We start from the raw sequence: 19,176 nt of genomic DNA, 5'->3' as shown, positions 1-19,176 counted from the left end.
GACTTCCGAAGCAAGTAGCAGCAAATAAGATACAACTGACTTAACACAAACTTTGTCGTTTAGTGGAAATCTAACGGTTACTATGTAGTCTTGAGGGCCATTGCTAGTTACGTTTGATCAGTAGGAAGATCCGCTCATTCTGCAGGATGTGATCACCATGTAAAAATGTCAACCGTCAAGCAGATTTTAAATCGCGCCAGGTGACTATCACAGCATGATAGTCACCATCTGAAAAACTTTTTGCATAACTTTAGTCAATTTATTTCATCAGATTTCGTACTGCAGCTTCTTTGTCACATAAATGCAGTAACAGATAAACGAGTCGGAACCTTACCAGATTTCCAATCGGAGAAAAAGACAGCAATGTACCCAAGAAAAATCAGCTCAAAAGAAACATCCTCCGTGCGTGTTTCTGCTTCACAAGAATGTCTTCCCAACAAATCAATTAAAACCTGGCTAAAACCAACCATTACCAGCCTGTGCGCAACGCGCTCCGGATCAGTCTTGGAACAGAGTTCGCTGCACTTGCCTGTAACGATGAAGAGTTTTCACCGGCCAACTGAGACTCTCCACACGCGTTATTTCCTCTTTAAACAACTTCTACGTAAAATCAATTCGTATTCCGGCTGCCCCGAAATATCTTTTTTTCACACATCTCAGACTGAAATGGGAGAGAGGAGAGGGGATTCTCACTGACCTGTTCGTTGCCCAGTTGACTCTGGGATCAGTTGGTGCTGGGCGAGCGGTGCGGCGCGGCGCGTCCCTCGCCGTCTCCCGGCTCTTCTCTCACTCCCTCTCTCTCTCTCTCTCACTCCCTCATTCCCAGCTCATTCCCATTCCTTTCACACTCTCTAATGGAAGGCACGTCCTCGGCATCTCGGGAAATGTAGTCCTTCAGGAGAGTGCAAGCAAGTGAAAACAAGTGAGGACATGATGTTAATTAGTGTATATCATGATAATGGCACATAACATGTGGTAAAGTGTATGTTATAAACATTATTATCGTTTAGTCGCTTGTTCTTGATCTAAATTCGCCTATTTGCATCATTTAAGCTGTCGATGGCTGTTCATGAGCAGCCTTTGAAAATATTAACACAAAAATTGCGGCTCTATGAATGTTTCCACGAGTCACTACTTTCGTGCATGTTCTGATTCATTCTGTTTTAAAATAGTGAGAAAGACTCTGAGAAAACAAACCTCGTGCACGAATTTGACCTGAGCCGGGGTCCAAGCGGTGGTTTTTTTCCTCCCGAGGACTGGGGAGAGCGAGGCAGTGATTGGTGACGACCGACTTCAGGGCGGGCCGCAGGCCGGATCGCGGTCTGATTGGCTCCCGGTGCTGTCACTCATTCCTTTGGTCGCTGCGAGCGGAAGGGTAGCACGTGGTGGACAGGTGCATTGGTTCAGCAAAGGTGGAACCTGGCACTATAGGGATGAGGTGACTGGGTAAGGGACCTCAGTACACAGAAGGAGGTGCATTTACACTATTATATAGCAGAAACAATAGAAAATTGTATATAGAAGATAGCCATAGTGGTCTTGATATGATGCATTTAAAGAGAGTGGACAGATCCATTCCCATAACACATCGTTACTCAAGTCCTGTGGGACCCAGTGTTTAAATGTCTAACGGATTGGAGACTTTTTTCATCGAGTAGCTGAGCTCTAAAAACCAAGAAGGCCGTAGGTTTGATCCCCACTCTGTGCTGAATTACGTGCGCTCAGCCAGGACGACAACAGGGATGCTACAGTTGGCCTCAGGGTCCCAGTGTTACGAGGGAGAAATTAAGGCAGGGTTGCTACTCCTGGTTGCTATCCAGTGACCCCTACTGGAAACCGTGCGTGTGTGTGTGTGTGTGACCATTGAGTTAAGAAAGGATCGTGCTCAACTTTTTTTTTGTCGACTGGAAGTGCAGTCAGAATGACGCTTTTTTTTCCTTGTGTGTTTTAGGCCCCCCTTTTATAAGAAGTGGGGGGAGGGGGGATAGGGTGTGTACATGTGTAGAAAACCAAAAACACCAAAATAAGTGTCAAATTAAAAATTTTATTGTATGGGTCCAAGATGCACTCCAGTCCCTGCGGTGCCCACCGGTCGCGGAAAGCCTCAAGCGTACCGGCAGACACCGCATGCTCCCTCTCCAGGGCCACCCAGGCGTGGAGAATTCCGCGGAAGAGAGGCAGACAGTTGGAGCGACCGCCCCCATGGGCCACTACTAACCTGGACCTGTGGATAGCCACCTTGGACAGGCCTAGCAGTAGGGCCACAAGGACGTCCACCGACCTGCCCGCCCCACCCCCTCACCGGGCGGCCAAAGATCAGGAGCGTGGGACTGAAGTGCAGCCAGAACTTGAGGAGCAGCCCCCTTAAATAGTCAAACGGGCTGAAGCCTCCCACACCCTGTGAATAAATGAAACACGGACTCATCCAGGCCAAAGAAATTGCAGGCAGCCTGGGAGTCCGTGAAATGGCGTAAACACCTGTTGGTCGCGACTGCACTGTGCAACACTCTCCACCCCAGATTCCCAATGGCACACAGGAGGATCCCTGAGTAGAGAGCCCTCCACTGGGGACCTCCGCCGGACGGCAGGATGGTACGCCAGGGCATGTCCGGGCGAGAGACGAGGGCGAGGAAGTGGAGACTGTGCAGGAGCAGCCCATACAGGAAATCCCTCTGCGCAGAGTGAAATGGCACAGAGGGAATTTCAGAGAGATGGCTTAAGTTGTGAGGCACAGCCCTCCGAAGGTGGTTTCGGGGCCTGACGCCGATAAGGAATTCCATCCGAACGGGGGTCAGATCGGACGGGATGGCTGCACACACTTGAGCCTCCTCCACACCCCGAGTGGAGTCAGGGCCGAGTGCCACTTTCAACGCCTGGGTGACGGCGGCCGCGTCCTGGACACGCTGCAAGGACATCCGTGCAACCAGTATCCCCAGTGCCATCCAGCCCGCGCCCCCGCCATCCAGGACGTCCCTGACTCTGGTTACCTTACCGGCCAGGGCCCTCTCCTCCGTCAGCCGCGAGCCGCCGAAGCCAACACCGCGGAGGAACGGATTCCTGAGCAGTGGCTCCTGCAGGGCGGCCGCCACCCCCGACAGGGGAGACGTGCTCAACTGTGAAGTTCCCATGATGGAATGTTTTTTCAACACTCATTACCAAGACTCACATAGACCATGGCCCCATGAGTGAAGTGCAAGAGGGCAACGAGCACTTGTGGAACCAAAGTAGAAGTCAATGTGTTCAGAAGGAGAAAAATTGGTAGAGAAAAAATGGTGAAAAACGTGATATCACATCACAAGCAGTGTGGTGTTACTACTGATACAATTGTTAAATAATTTTAGTTTTAATTTTTAAAATGTAAAATTTAGATTGTTTTCATATCTTTGAGCATGAATATATCAGTAACCTGCTGTGATTATACAGTTTATACAGATTTTTGTAATTAAGGTATGTGTGGTGAGCATGAATGCAGATCATTAGGTGATTTTCAAAAATATTGTAGTTAGTTATTTTTAGAGTGCTTTGATTTTATTTTCATTTTTACGTTTTTTGAGCATTTCATTGATGGTATCTTTTTGTTACCTTTTTACTAAAATGAATGAAGAAGAGTGGCAGCATTAAAATGATACAGGGTCCTATTGTGATTGTTGAAAATGCTTTTATAAGAAAGTTGTGTTGTATTGGTGTTATCACAAAGTTCCTGAGACCACAATTATTTGTAAACATTTTATAATATAGCCCAAAGCTACATAGTGAGTTGATACAGACCATGTGTCTTCAGAAATTTCTGGGTTTTTCCAAATAGAGTAGCCATAAAAATGTTAATGGAATGTGAAGCTGCTGTTACATTTACAACTGTAGAATAACAGCTAGGGGTCAATGGATATACAGAACTGATTATAAGGTAGTTGTGACCAGGGATTCAAATGACATCATAAACCTCAATTTTTAAATGAACACCTAAATCCCAAAATCAAATTATAGCCTTCAAGCTGTTCCCACATGTCTATTATATATCTCCCATGTCGTTGCACAGGGACAGTCAAGATCAAGGGCACTTTTCAGTGACCAGGTCAAGCAGGGTTAGAGGACGGGGGCGATAATTCAACCAAGGCAAGAGAGGTGGCAAATGGAACGGAGAGAAGAGGGAAGGGGGGCAGAGGGAGAAATGAGAGAGGTGGGGGATTGGAGACAGGGTGAGAGGGAGACGAGAGAGGAAGGGAGGAAAGTGGACAGAGGGAGGAAAGAAGGGGAGGAAGATGAGGAGGGCGATGGGGAAGGAGGAAAGGAAGTGAAATGGGGAGAAGGAAAGGGAGAGAAGATGGGGGGAGGAGGAGAGGAAGAAAGAAAATAGGAGATGGAGAAGGAAGAAGGGGAGATGAGCATGGAAAAGGGTGAAGAAAAGTGGGAGCATGGAGAAGCGAGTGAGGAGGAGATACGGCAAAAGAGATCCGAGGAGGTGAGGAAAGGGGACAGGAGGGCCATTTTCTTCAACAGTGGTTACCGGTGTGGCATTTTCTCCATAGTAGAGATGGGGTGATGCCAGCAGGCCCTTTTATCGTGGCCAGGGATTGCCGATGGGCTATTTTCTTCTCATCATGGGATGAAGGGCGATTTTATGAATGTCTTGAATTGATTAAAAATGAGATGAGAGATATTAAAATATATAAAAGCAAAGTATTAGAAAATAAATTAAGCTAAAGGGGAACACAGTGCAGAGGCCAGACAGGAAACATCTAAGGATCCTGAGGAAAATAATGGAAAAAAAATAGTGGAGGCCCTAGAAATTATATTTCAGTGCTCTATTGAGTGGATGTATGCTGAAAGCTTGAAGATTGGCCAATGAAGTACCCATTTCAAGAAGGGTAGTAATCTGGGTAATTACAGGCCAATTAGTTAAATATTTGTGGTAGGGAAAATTTTGCAATCTTTAATTAAAGATGAAATTACTAAAGATCTAGATGAAAACAAAATAAATAGAAGCAGCTAAAATGGATTATAGAAAGTAAGATCGTGCTTGACAAACCTGATAGAGTTCTTTGTGGAAATGACAGATATGGTGGATGGAGGAAATGTAATCAAAGTGGTGTACATCAAATTCCAGAATGCCTTTGATAAGGTACCAAAGAGGAGACTATTGGAGAAGATTAAGGGGTATGGAATTAGGGTGAGGGTAGAAAACTGGTTAGAAGGGAAGTAATAGAGTAGGAGTTAAGGGCAGTTTCTCAGAATGGTAGGAAGTGGGTAGCAATGTTCCTCAGGCATGTTCTGGGATTCCTTCTGTTCACTGTGTACATCAATGATTTGGATATAGGACTAGAGGGAGTGGTGTCTAAATTTGCAGATGATAGTAAAACAGGAGGCACAATAAATAATTCTGAGGATCAAAAGAAGCTACAAGGGGATATTGATAAAATGGTGGAATGGGCAAAAAAGTGGCTGATTGAATTCAATGTCAGTAAGTGTGAGGTGGTACATTTTGGTTAAAAACAAAATAATAATATGGCAGACGGGTGAGGATAAGGATCTAGGGGTTCAGGTTCACAAGACATTAAATGCAGCATCTCAAGTGGATAAGGTTATTAAAAAGCTGATGGAATACCGGATTTTATGGAACGAGATATAGAATATAAAAGTCACAGTGTAATGGTGAATCTATATGAAACCTTCGGCCACAGTTGGAGGACTGTGTGCAGTTTTGGGCTCCACACTATTGGAAGGACATTGAGGCAATAGAAAGAGAACAATGCAGATTCACAGGGATGCTGCCTGGTATAAAGAAATACAAATACAAAGGAAGACTTGATAAATTGGATGTGTTTTTATTAGAGCAGAGGAGATTGCAGTGTGATACGATAGAGATGTTTAAAGTTATGAAGGGATGGTGCAGATTAATTAGAAGCAGACTGTTTCCAGGTCAGAGAACGGAGAAACTTTTTTTACACAGAGGGTTGTGAGGCTGTGGACTGCATTAGCAGAGTTAGTGATTGATGCAGAGACCATGTTGACATTTATGAATAGGTTAGAAGATGGTTGAAGGAAAAGTGAATAAAGGGATATGGGAACAAGATGGGGCACACGGATTAGGAATTAGGTTGTAGTTTCTATGGAATTCTATGTAGACAAACTTTCCCGAAGCACTGAAGCACACCTAGTGTAGTACTGGTGGTGTCTGATGTTTTATTTTAGTAGAGGAGGGTAGTTCGGCTGCAGGAATACTTTTATATGAAGATTTGTAACATGGAAAATATATCTGGAAAATGAAAAAAGTAAAAATTTCATATGTTAAATATATAATTAGAAAAAGTAATTCAGCACATCATGTTCACTCTTTCCAATAGACCAGAGACAATTTATACTGTTATGCTTTCTCCCTAATTCACTTAAACCCTTTAGAGACACAAAAACCCATATATGAAAGTTTCAAGGAAAATTTAAAATTTCTCCCAGACTCCCAGGTGTGCAAAACAAAACAACAGAATATCAGTCTAAAAATTTTTAATTCTGGCCAATTGTATTTCACATGGTTCAAATAGGAATAAAGATATAAGGATAGAAATTAATGTTTGTGCATGATCCTGGTGTGGGACCAGTGGGATGTGGGAGATATCACTGACTTATCTCTCAGCCTTTTATGGCAGAAGTTCACAATTTGAATACATTTTCTCTTCCAGGTGAGCTCCCTCCTGCACTGCAGGTCATCTATGAAAGCTTACACAATTTGAAAAGGAACTTTAAAGCATGAGCAGGAAAATTGTGAGTTGCAGAACTCGTTGGCGGGCCATCTGCTTCATGTCATGCACAAGATTTCTGACTTGGTTGCCGGTGGGGCTCTCGTATGTTAAATTTGATTCAAATTGGCCTACTTAGGCACTCCATAATTTCCCCACTTTCCTGCATATTTTGTGATCAGTCATTTAAAAGGTCCATTTGTTAGCTGTCATGAAGGGATGGCATGAAGGTAAACCTTTAATTTTTTTACCTTGCCGTTGCATAGCAAGACATGGGGATTAAAGTAGTTGGATATTTTTATTCATTCATGGTTGCTGGCAAGGCCAGCATTTATTGCCCATCCCTAATTGCCCTGGAGAAGATGGTGGTGAGTCACCTTTTTGAACCACTGCAGTCCATGAGGTGAAGGTTCTCCCACAATACTGTTAGGTAGGGAGTTCCAGGATTTTGACCCAGTCACGATGAAGGAACGGCGATATATTTTCAAGTCAGGATGGTGTGTGACTTAGAGGGAAACGTGCATCTGGTGGTGTTCCCACGTGCCTGTTGCCCTTGTCCTTCTAGGTGGTAGCGATCGCAGGTTTGGGAGGTGCTGTCGAAGAAGCCTTGGCAAGTTGCTGCAGTGCATCCTGTAGATGGTACACACTGCACTGTTGCGCCAATAGTGGAGGGAGTGAATGTTTAAGGTGATGGATGGGGTACCAATTAAGCGGGCTGCTTTGTCCTGGATGGTGTCGAGCTTCTTGAGTGTTGTTGGAGCTGCACTCATCCAGGCAAGTGGAGAGTATTCCATCACACTCCTGACTTGTGCCTTCTAGATGATGGAAAGGCTTTGGGGAGTCAGGAGGTGAGTCACTCGCCGCAGAATTCCCAGCCTCTGACCTGCTCTTGTAGCCACAGTATTTACCAATTTTCTGCTCACAGATGGATCAAATAAGTGACTGATGCTTTGCTGAACAAGGTCAATATCTTCATCTCCTTTCCCACTGAATAGCAACTGGAATATGACAGGGTTGTCCAATTTTGCTGCAGTGTTAGATTTCTCAAAGTAAACAGGGTCATTGATGATACATGTGGCCATTCATGTTTCTGCTCCTCCTCTGGTACCACCACTTGCTCCTCTTCATCTGTACATTGTGACCGACGTGGTCCTTTAAAATTCCTTTTCTTGCTGATAGTGCTGCATACAGTACTTAATCATTTGTGGCAATCTTTATATCGATGTGAAAAAACTGAAGCTCAATCAGATATAGTCTAACTTGTTGAAAGAGCTAATCAGCATAACATTATTTGTGTTTTGTTGGGAATCTGTTCTTTTCTATTCTGTGGGGAGGAAAATCCTTCTAATTTTTAGTCTTACTTGTGGTTTGCCACCATTTTTGATTTTACTGAGTTGAAACTATCATTTTACTATAATTAGGAATATCATGCTTTCCTAAAAATTACAGAATATAATTTTACAGACGTGGCACAGAATCATAGTGAGAGGAGACCTGCTTCTCTCCTCCGCAAATGGAGGAGCTAACAATTCCCAAGCCTTGGCTGTCCTACAATTTGTAATTTATCAAGTTTGAAGTAGTAGTGTGTTATCTGGTCTGCTTTCCCCTTTACTTCTCACTAACACTCTTGTGAAATAATAAATTTGGTTAAAGATGCTGCCTTGATGTTTCATTTTTAAATTAATGGAACTGAAAATTTTACCTTAAAAACATAAAGCTCTTTTTCATTGATTTTTTTTAAAAATCTGTATTTTACTGTTGCAGGTTGCTATTTTTTTCTTCGCCGCGCCCTTCTGCTTCCACATTTCTGCTACATTCTAAGGTCAGTTGTCAAAAAAGACACACTTGCATTTATATAGTGCCTTTCACGACCTCAGGACGTCCCAAAGCACTTTACAGCCAATGAAGTACTTTTGAAATGTAGTCACTGTTGTAAAGTAGGAAACACAGCAGCTAATTTGCACATGGCAAGGTCCCACAAACAGCAATGTGATAATGACCAGATAATCTGTGTTAGTGATGTTGGTTGAGGAATAAATATTGGCCAGGGCACCAGGGAGAACTCCCTTACTCTCCTTTGAATGGTGCCATGGGATCTTTTACGTCCACCTGAGAGGGTAGACGGGGCCTCGTTTTAAAGTCTCATCCGAAAGACGACACCTCCGACAGTGCAGCATTCCCTTGGTACTGACCTAAAGTGTCATCCTAGATTTTGTCCTCAAGTCTCTGGAGTGGGAAATGAACCCACAACCTTCTGACTCTGAGACAAGAGCGCCACCACTGAATCACAGCTGACACCTGCGAAATGCAGTCAACCTATTTTATTAAAAGCTCAACCAATGGAACAAGGGGCTTCATCGTGTTTCAAGTCACACAGGTACCTGAGAGTAACTAATCCATTACTGACCCATCTCCTAATTTTCATGGACTGGTGATATGATAACAAAGGCAAGATTATTGTTTTAAATAGGCAATTGTCTCTGAAAATTAGGCAACACTAGGTGATGCCATTGGATCTAACACCACAAAATAGAGATTCCTTTGCACATGGAGTCAGCTGGCCATGATTTTGACTGAACAAATGCATCAATTTAATGGAACCACATTCATCCAAATAGAATATGACAATCAGTAGCTGCGTGCTTGACTTTAAACAATGATATACCTCTTTGTTATATGTGATGTTCTTTGAAGATTTTAACATTCAAGAAGCACAGCCTTTGAGTGATCAATTTGTTCATTATGCAACGCTGTAATACTTATAAAGAACAAAGACCTGTGAAATAGATAGAGTCTGTGCAAATACATGCTAACATCTGTGCAGCCACAAAGGTTAATCATATAATTGCTCCCTGGTTTTAGACTCAATTAGCTGCAAAGAATTCTGGCCTCTCGATCTTGTGAAGTGCTAGAATTAGATGATAGTCTAAGATTAGTTGACATTTTGCACTTAGAATGATGACACTTGCAAAATTGTTGATCAACTAGATGTTGCGGAGGTATGATAGGTTAGTGAATACTTCTCACTTGTCAGTAATTTAACTATTACTAATAACTTCATATAGAACTATTGGGAGTCAAGTCCTATGTGAATGTAGTGGATGTAGCCAAGAGTAAGAGCTGTCATTTAATTTTTACTGTTACTCATGGTGAAAACACAGTTGATTCCACATATGTGTAAATTTGATACAAGCAAACTTTTTCCAATTTTTAAAATATTTTTGAATACAACTCACGGAATTTATATGCAATAACATTTATACAGGTACTGGCTTTATTGAGACAAAACAGCAAATAATTTCACTATTTTGGAAATGAAGTATGAGACTCATTGGCTTGAAATTCCTGGGGCAAAACAGGAGAAATTCAGGAATCTGGGGTAGAAACTGGTTACGCTGGGATTCCATCCCATTTGTACTGACCCTTTAAATTCTGGCAGTGGGGTCCATTGGCAGACCTCCTGCCCACCCCATCTATGTCAAGAGGGAATGACTGGCTGAGTTCCGAGGCTTCCCCAGAAAATTCTACCCAGTCCACCTACTGATAGCCCCATATAACCTACGCCTATTGAGGTTCTGATATGGGCATAATACAGGCCCCAAAATGCAACAGGGAGCAGGCAATTGATCCCAGATTACCTTTCAGAGATGGCCCACCAGCTCCTTTTAGACCTGTGGAGTTGGTCTGCTCTTTTGTCTGGGGAGGCTTTTCCTGGGCCTCCTGGGCTGCATTGGAGTCACATGGCACCACTCTGATTTTCCAGGCCTCCATCAGGGCAGGTGCCATGATGCGCCCTTACAGATCCCAGCGGCTCACCCCAAATCGGGTAATGACCTTGTCTCCAGGATTTGAGACGAAGTCTATGGCTAGCAGCATGGGCGGCTGGGGCTTCCACTGCGCTGCATTTGCACAGACAGAGGTAAGCCCTAGGAATTTCAGGGTCTTTGATTTTATTTTTCACCCAGCCAGGCCTGAAACGAGGTGTGAATCTCTGCTACTTTATGTTCTTCTTGTTGAATTAAAAAGAAAGACTTGCATTTCTCAAAAATGTCTCAAAGCAATTCACAAAGACTAAATTACCTTTAAGTGCACAAGCGTGACCCGCAAGCATGACCCTGACCTGCCGGTTCCTCGCCATTTTAATTTCCTATCCGCTCAGTCCGGAAACTTGACCTTGACCTGCCGGTCGCTTGCCATTTTAATTGCTTGTACCACTCCCACTCTGACTCCTCTGTCCTCGGCCTCTTACATTGTTCCAATGAAGCTCAACAGAAGCTCGTGGAACAGCACCTCATCTTTCGATTGGGCACTTTACAATCTTCCGGACTCAACATTGATTTCAGTAACTTCAGATCATAACCACTACTCCCATTTTTTTCGGACAGCAGGTGCTGGTAATGGTTCTGCTGTTGCCATTTACAGCTCTTCTAGAGCCATCTTTTGTTTCTTTACTTGTTCCATTACTACCCTCCTTGCCTTGCACCATCATCCCTTTTGTCATTTAATCACTCCTGCCCTCCATCCTGTCACAGACCTTCCCTTTTGTTCTTTCCACCCGCACCCCCCCCAACCCTTTACCTGGCTCTGTACTTGCTTAAAAACTGTTTAATCTTCAGCTTATTCCAGATCTAGCGAAGGGTCATTGACCTGAAACTTTATCTCTGTTTCTTTCTCCACAGATGCTGCCTGACTTGCTGAGTATTTCCAGCATTTTCTGTTTTTATTTCAGATTTCCAGCGTCCGCAGTATTTTGCTTTTGTTTTAGTGTTTAATTCATGGCCACTTCTCTTCTTGGAATGCCCACCTTGAAAATGTTCTGCTCTTCTCTTCGACAGGATTTCTTTTTGTCTCATTTACCTTGTTCACCTTCATTGCTTTTTGTTTCCCTTCTCATGTTTGATCAGATTTCTAGGCAAAAGGGTAACTAGGGAGAGAGTAGGGCCTCTTAAGGATCAACAAGGTCATCTATGTGCGGAACCACAAGAGATGGGTGAGATCCTGAATGAATATTTCACATCGGTATTTACGGTTGAGAAAGGCATGGATGTTAGGGAACTTGGGGAAATAAATAGTGATGTCTTGAGGAGTGTACATATTACAGAGAGGGAGGTGCTGGAAGTCTTAACGCGCATCAAGGTAGATAAATCTCCGGGACCTGATGAAATGTATCCCAGGACGTTATGGGAGGTTAGGGAGGAAATTGCGGGTCCCCTAGCAGAGATATTTGAATCATCCACCGCTACAGGTGAGGTGCCTGAAGATTGGAGGGTAGCAAATGTTGTGCCTTTGTTTAAGAAGGGCGGCAGGGAAAAGCCTGGGAACTACAGACCAGTGAGCCTGACATCTGTAGTGGGTAAGTTGTTAGAGGGTATTCTGAGGGACAGAATCTACAGGCATTTGGAGAGGCAGGGACTAATTAGGAACAGTCAGCATGGTTTTGTGAGAGGAAAATCATGTCTCACGAATTTGATTGAGTTTTTTGAAGGGGTAACCAAGAAGATAGATGAGGGCTGTGCAGTAGACGTGGTCTACATGGACTTCAGCAAAGCATTTGACAAGGTACCGCATGGTAGGTTGTTACATAAGGTTAAATCTCATGGGATCCAAGGTGAGGTAGCCAATTGGATACAAAATTGGCTTGACGACAGAAGACAGAGGGTGGTTGTCGAGGGTTGTTTTTCAAACTGGATGCCTGTGTCCAGCGGTGTGCCTCAGGGATCGGTGCTGGGGCCGCTGTTATTTGTTATTTATATTAATGATTTGGATGAGAATTTAGGAGGCATGGTTAGTAAGTTTGCAGATGACACCAAGATTGGTGGCATTGTGGACAGTGAAGAAGGTTATCTAGGATTGCAACGGGATCTTGATAAATTGGGCCAGTGGGCCGATGAATGGCAGATGGAGTTTAATTTAGATAAATGTGAGGTGATGCATTTTGGTAGATCGAATCGGGCCAGGACCTACTCCGTTAATGGTAGGGCGTTGGGGAGAGTTATAGAACAAAGAGATCTAGGAGTACAGATTCATAGCTCCTTGAAAGTGGAGTCACAGGTGGATAGGGTGGTGAAGAAGGCATTCAGCATGCTTGGTTTCATTGGTCAGAACATTGAATGCAGGAGTTGGGATGTCTTGTTGAAGTTGTACAGGGCATTGGTGAGGCCACACTTGGAGTACTGTGTACAGTTCTGGTCACCCTATTATAGAAAGGATATTATTAAACTAGAAAGAGTGCAGAAAAGATTTACTAGGATGCTACCGGGACTTGATGGTTTGACTTACAGGGAGAGGTTAGACAGACTGGGACTTTATTCCCTGGAGAGTAGGAGGTTAAGGGGTGATCTTATAGAAGTCTATAAAATAATGAGGGGCATAGATAAGGTCGATAGTCAAAATCTTTTCCCAAAGGTAGGGGAGTCTATAACGAGGGGGCACAGATTTAAGGTGAGAGGGGAGAGATACAAAAGGATCCAGAGGGGCAATTTTTTCACTCAAAGGGTGGTGAGTGTCTGGAACGAGCTGCCAGAGGCAGTAGTAGAGGCGGGTACAATTTTGTCTTTTAAAAAGCATTTGGACAGTTACATGGGGAAGATGGGTATCGAGGGATATGGGCCAAGTGCAGGCAATTGGGACTAGCTTAGTGGTATAAACTGGGCGACATGGACATGTTGGGCCGAAGGGCCTGTTTCCATGTTGTAACTTCTATGATTCTATGATTCTATGATTCTACTAAAACTCACTTTCACAGCCGCCTCTCTTTCCTCAGCAACTGTCTCCAGCTCCAACTTATTCCACGTGGATTCCAACTTAAATTCCACTCTTCGTGTTTCGGATCCGCCCATAATTACAAATATCTCCCATGATATTCAGCGTTCCTCGACCCACTGCTCTCGCCGCTTCCTGAGATCCCGCTCAACACCATGCGCCGCCACATGCACACTCTCGACCTCTCTCTTCAGCAGCACCGACTCACTCTACTCCGGTGTGGTCCTGGTCTGCAGTTGCATTTCAGCTTTCGCCTCACGCGGCGCTTTAACAAACTTTTTTCTTCCTTTCAGGTGTCAAGGACCGCAAGCTTCAACAACTCTTAGATACCAATGCCCCTCCTGAACCTTCATCCCCTTCACTTTCCTCTGACCCCATCCCTCCTTCCAATCTCACCCGTTGTCATGTTTTCACTATCCCCTCTGTCCCTCCCCTCTCTGACCCCGAACGATCAGTCCTCAGCAAAGGCCTCAGCTTCATCCCCTTATGCCCCCACCTCAATAAATTTTGAGCTCGACACAATGCTGAGCTCTTCTTCCGTCGCCTTCAGCTCCACGCCCACTTCTTTGGCCAGACGTCATCCCTCCCGCACAGCAGATCCTATCTCCCATCTTCAGAATTCTCGTTCCACCTGGACTCCTCCCTCTGGTCTCTTACCCTATCTTGATCTTTTCATTGGGAACTGTTGGCGTGACATCGGCTGTCCCAATTTCTCTACTCCCCTCACTCACTCTAACCTACCTCCCTCTGAACTTATAGCACTCCGTTCTCCCGGGTCCAACCCTGACATTGTCGTTAAACCTGCTGACAAGGGCAGTGCTGTTGTTGTTTGGTGAACAGACCTCCACCTTGCGGAGGCTGAACACCAACTCTCTGACACCTCCACCTACCTCCCCCTGGACCACGACCCCACCACCGAACATCAAGCCTTAATTTCCCAGTCTGTCACTGACCTAATCTCCTCTGGAGATCTTCTTCCCTGCCCCCCCCCCCCCCCCAACGGCCTCCAGCCTCATAGGGTGGGGGAGAAGGGGAGGGAGGGAGGGAGGGAGGGAGGGAGGGGAGAAGATCGGGGCCCGTCGAGCCTGCTCTGCCATTTGATAAGATCATGACTGATCTGATTGCGACCTCAGCCCTACTTTCCCGTCTACCTACTATAACCTTTGACTCACTGGTTAATCAGGAATCTGTCTAACTCAGCCTTAAAAATATTCAATGACCCTGCCTCCACCACTCACAGACCTTCCCTTTTGTTGCATGGAAACAGAAAATTTGCAGCACAGAAGGAGGCCATTTGGCCTATTGTGTCTGTGCCAGTCGAAAAAGAGCCACCCAGCCTTATCCCACTTCCCAGCCCTTGATCCGTAGCCCTGTAGGTTACGGTACTTCAAGTGCATATCCAAATACCTTTTCAATGAGTTGAGGGTTTCTGCCTCTACCACCCTTTCAGGCAGTGAGTTCCAGATCCCCACCACCCTCTGGGTGAAAACATTTTCTCAGTTCCCCTCTAATCCTTCTACCAATTACTTTAAATCTGTGCCCCCGGTTATTGATATCTCTGCTAAAGGAAATAGGTCCTCCTTATTCACTCTATCTAGGCCCCTCATAATTTTATACTCCTCCAATTAAATCACCCCTCAGCCTCCTCTGTTCCAAAGAAAACAGCCCCAGCCTATCCAATCTTTCCTCATTGCTAAAATTCTCCAGTCCTGGCAACATCCTCGTAAATCTCCTCTGTACCCTTTCTAGTGCAATCACATCTTTCCTGTAATATGGTGACCAGAACTGTACGCAGTACTCAAGCTGTGGCCTAACTAGTCTTTTATACAGTTCTAGCATATCCTCCCTGCTCTTATATTCTATGCCTCGGCTAATAAAGGAAAGCATTCCATGTGCCTTCTTAAGCACCTTGTCAACCTGTCCTGCTACCTTCAGGGATCTGTGGACATGCACTCCAATGTCCCTCTCTTCCTCTACACCTCATAGTATCCTCCCATTTATTGTTTATTCCCTTGCCTAGTTTGCCTTCTCCGGATTGAATTCCATTTGTCACTTTTCTGCCAACCTGACCAGCCTATTGATATCTTCCTGCAGTCTGCAGCTTTCCTCCTCACTATCTAGCAGAAGGACGTACCATCCGTGGCTAACGAAGGAAGTTAAAGATAGTATCAAATTGAAAGAAAAAGCATACAATTCTGCGAAGATTAGTGGCAGGTCAGAAGATTGGTCAGAATACAATGAACACCAAAGAATGACTAAAAGAATAATATGGAGGGAGAAATTAGAGTATGAGAGAAAGCTAGCTACAAATATAAAAACAGATAGTAAGAGTTTCTACAGGTATTTAAAAAGGAAAACAGTAAGAGGGGGAGATCGGGGCAGGGAGGAGGAGGGGGAGATCGGGGCAGGGAGGAGGAGGAGGAGGAGGAGATCGGGGCAGGGAGGAGGAGGAGGAGGAGAAGATCGGGGCAGGGAGGAGGAGGAGATCGGGACGGGGAGGAGGAGGAGGAGATCGGGACGGGGAGGAGGAGGAGGAGATCGGGACGGGGAGGAGGAGGAGGAGATCGGGACGGGGAGGAGGAGGAGGAGATCGGGACGGGGAGGAGGAGGAGGAGATCGGGACGGGGAGGAGGAGGAGGAGATCGGGACGGGGAGGAGGAGGAGGAGATCGGGACGGGGAGGAGGAGGAGGAGATCGGGACGGGGAGGAGGAGGAGGAGATCGGGACGGGGAGGAGGAGGAGGAGATCGGGACGGGGAGGAGGAGGAGGAGATCGGGACGGGGAGGAGGAGGAGGAGATCGGGACGGGGAGGAGGAGGAGGAGATCGGGACGGGGAGGAGGAGGAGGAGATCGGGACGGGGAGGAGGAGGAGGAGATCGGGACGGGGAGGAGGAGGAGGAGATCGGGACGGGGAGGAGGAGGAGGAGATCGGGACGGGGAGGAGGAGGAGATCGGGACGGGGAGGAGGAGGAGGAGATCGGGACGGGGAGGAGGAGGAGGAGATCGGGACGGGGAGGAGGAGGAGGAGATCGGGACGGGGAGGAGGAGGAGGAGATCGGGACGGGGAGGAGGAGGAGGAGATCGGGACGGGGAGGAGGAGGAGGAGATCGGGACGGGGAGGAGGAGGAGGAGATCGGGACGGGGAGGAGGAGGAGGAGATCGGGACGGGGAGGAGGAGGAGGAGATCGGGACGGGGAGGAGGAGGAGGAGATCGGGACGGGGAGGAGGAGGAGGAGATCGGGACGGGGAGGAGGAGGAGGAGATCGGGACGGGGAGGAGGAGGAGGAGATCGGGACGGGGAGGAGGAGGAGGAGATCGGGACGGGGAGGAGGAGGAGGAGATCGGGACGGGGAGGAGGAGGAGGAGATCGGGACGGGGAGGAGGAGGAGGAGATCGGGACGGGGAGGAGGAGGAGGAGATCGGGACGGGGAGGAGGAGGAGGAGATCGGGACGGGGAGGAGGAGGAGGAGATCGGGACGGGGAGGAGGAGGAGGAGATCGGGACGGGGAGGAGGAGGGGGAGATCGGGACGGGGAGGAGGAGGGGGAGATCGGGACGGGGAGGAGGAGGGGGAGATCGGGACGGGGAGGAGGAGGAGGAGATCGGGACGGGGAGGAGGAGGGGGAGATCGGGACGGGGAGGAGGAGGAGGAGATCGGGACGGGGAGGAGGAGGGGGAGATCGGGACGGGGAGGAGGAGGGGGAGATCGGGACGGGGAGGAGGAGGGGGAGATCGGGACGGGGAGGAGGAGGGGGAGATCGGGACGGGGAGGAGGAGGGGGAGATCGGGACGGGGAGGAGGAGGGGGAGATCGGGACGGGGAGGAGGAGGGGGAGATCGGGACGGGGAGGAGGAGGGGGAGATCGGGACGGGGCGGAGGAGGGGGAGATCGGGACGGGGAGGAGGAGGAGGAGATCGGGACGGGGAGGAGGAGGAGGAGATCGGGACGGGGAGGAGGAGGAGGAGATCGGGACGGGGAGGAGGAGGAGGAGATCGGGACGGGGAGGAGGAGATCGGGACGGGGAGGAGGAGGAGGAGATCGGGACGGGGAGGAGGAGGAGGAGATCGGGACGGGGAGGAGGAGGAGGAGGAGGAGATCGGGACGGGGAGGAGGAGGAGGAGATCGGGACGGGGAGGAGGAGGAGGAGATCGGGACGGGGAGGAGGAGGAGGAGATCGGGACGGGGAGGAGGAGGAGGAGATCGGGACGGAGGAGGGGAGGAGATCGGGGCGAGGAGGGCAAGAGATCGGGGCGGAGGAGGGGGAGATCGGGGAGGGGGAGGGGGAGATCATCGGGGCGGGGAGGGGGAGGGGGAGATCATCGGGGAGGGGGAGGGGGAGGGGGAGATCATCGGGGAGGGGGAGATCATCGGGGCGGAGGAGAGGAGATCGGGGCGGAGGAGAGGAGATCGGGGCGGAGGAGGGGGAGGGGGAGATCATCGGGGAGGGGGAGATCATCGGGGCGGGGAGGGGGAGGGGGAGATCATCGGGGCGGGTAGGGGGAGATCATCGGGGCGGGGAGGGGGAGATCATCGGGGCGGGGAGGGGGAGATCATCGGGGCGGGGCGGGGGAGATCATCGGGGCGGGGCGGGGAGGAGGGGGAGATCGGGACGGGGAGGAGGAGGAGGAGATCGGGACGGGGAGGAGGAGGAGGAGATCGGGACGGGGAGGAGGAGGAGGAGATCGGGACGGGGAGGAGGAGGAGGAGATCGGGACGGGGAGGAGGAGGAGGAGATCGGGACGGGGAGGAGGAGGAGGAGATCGGGACGGGGAGGAGGAGGAGGAGATCGGGACGGGGAGGAGGAGGAGGAGATCGGGACGGGGAGGAGGAGGAGGAGATCGGGACGGGGAGGAGGAGGGGGAGATCGGGACGGGGAGGAGGAGGGGGAGATCGGGACGGGGAGGAGGAGGGGGAGATCGGGACGGGGCGGAGGAGGGGGAGATCGGGACGGGGAGGAGGAGGAGGAGATCGGGACGGGGAGGAGGAGGAGGAGATCGGGACGGGGAGGAGGAGGAGGAGATCGGGACGGGGAGGAGGAGGAGGAGATCGGGACGGGGAGGAGGAGGAGGAGATCGGGACGGGGAGGAGGAGGAGGAGATCGGGACGGGGAGGAGGAGGAGGAGATCGGGACGGGGAGGAGGAGGAGGAGATCGGGACGGGGAGGAGGAGGAGGAGATCGGGACGGGGAGGAGGAGGAGGAGATCGGGGCGGAGGAGGAGGAGGAGATCGGGGCGGAGGAGGGGGAGATCGGGGCGGAGGAGGGGGAGATCGGGGCGGAGGAGGGGAGGAGATCGGGGCGAGGAGGGGAGGAGATCGGGGCGAGGAGGGGAGGAGATCGGGGCGGAGGAGGGGGAGATCGGGGAGGGGGAGGGGGAGATCATCGGGGAGGGGGAGGGGGAGATCATCGGGGCGGAGGAGAGGAGATCGGGGCGGAGGAGAGGAGATCGGGGCGGAGGAGAGGAGATCGGGGCGGAGGAGGGGGAGGGGGAGATCATCGGGGAGGGGGAGATCATCGGGGCGGGGAGGGTGAGGGGGAGATCATCGGGGGGCGGGGAGGGGGAGATCATCGGGGCGGGGAGGGGGAGATCATCGGGGCGGGGAGGGGGAGATCATCGGGGCGGGGAGGGGGAGATCATCGGGGCGGGGAGGGGGAGATCATCGGGGCGGGGCGGGGAGGAGGGGGA

General features: G+C 49.0%; 1 long non-coding RNA gene across 1 annotated transcript in view; it reads left to right on the top strand.

Moving 5' to 3' along the window:
* Positions 1 to 1,390: 1,390 nt before the first annotated feature.
* The window catches only part of LOC137322531 (uncharacterized), a 28,489-nt gene continuing 10,703 nt past the window's right edge, over positions 1,391 to 19,176 (top strand). The window contains exons 1-3 of the long non-coding RNA XR_010963158.1: positions 1,391 to 1,446; positions 6,675 to 6,756; positions 8,496 to 8,553. This is a non-coding gene — a long non-coding RNA (uncharacterized lncRNA). The remainder of the gene's footprint in view (positions 1,447 to 6,674; positions 6,757 to 8,495; positions 8,554 to 19,176) is intronic.

The sequence above is a fragment of the Heptranchias perlo genome, chromosome 6 (genome assembly GCF_035084215.1).
Source record: "Heptranchias perlo isolate sHepPer1 chromosome 6, sHepPer1.hap1, whole genome shotgun sequence".
Taxonomy (NCBI): Eukaryota; Metazoa; Chordata; class Chondrichthyes; order Hexanchiformes; family Hexanchidae; genus Heptranchias; species Heptranchias perlo.
Note: the sequence above shows the minus strand (reverse complement) of the source record. Positions and strands in the feature narration are given on the sequence as shown.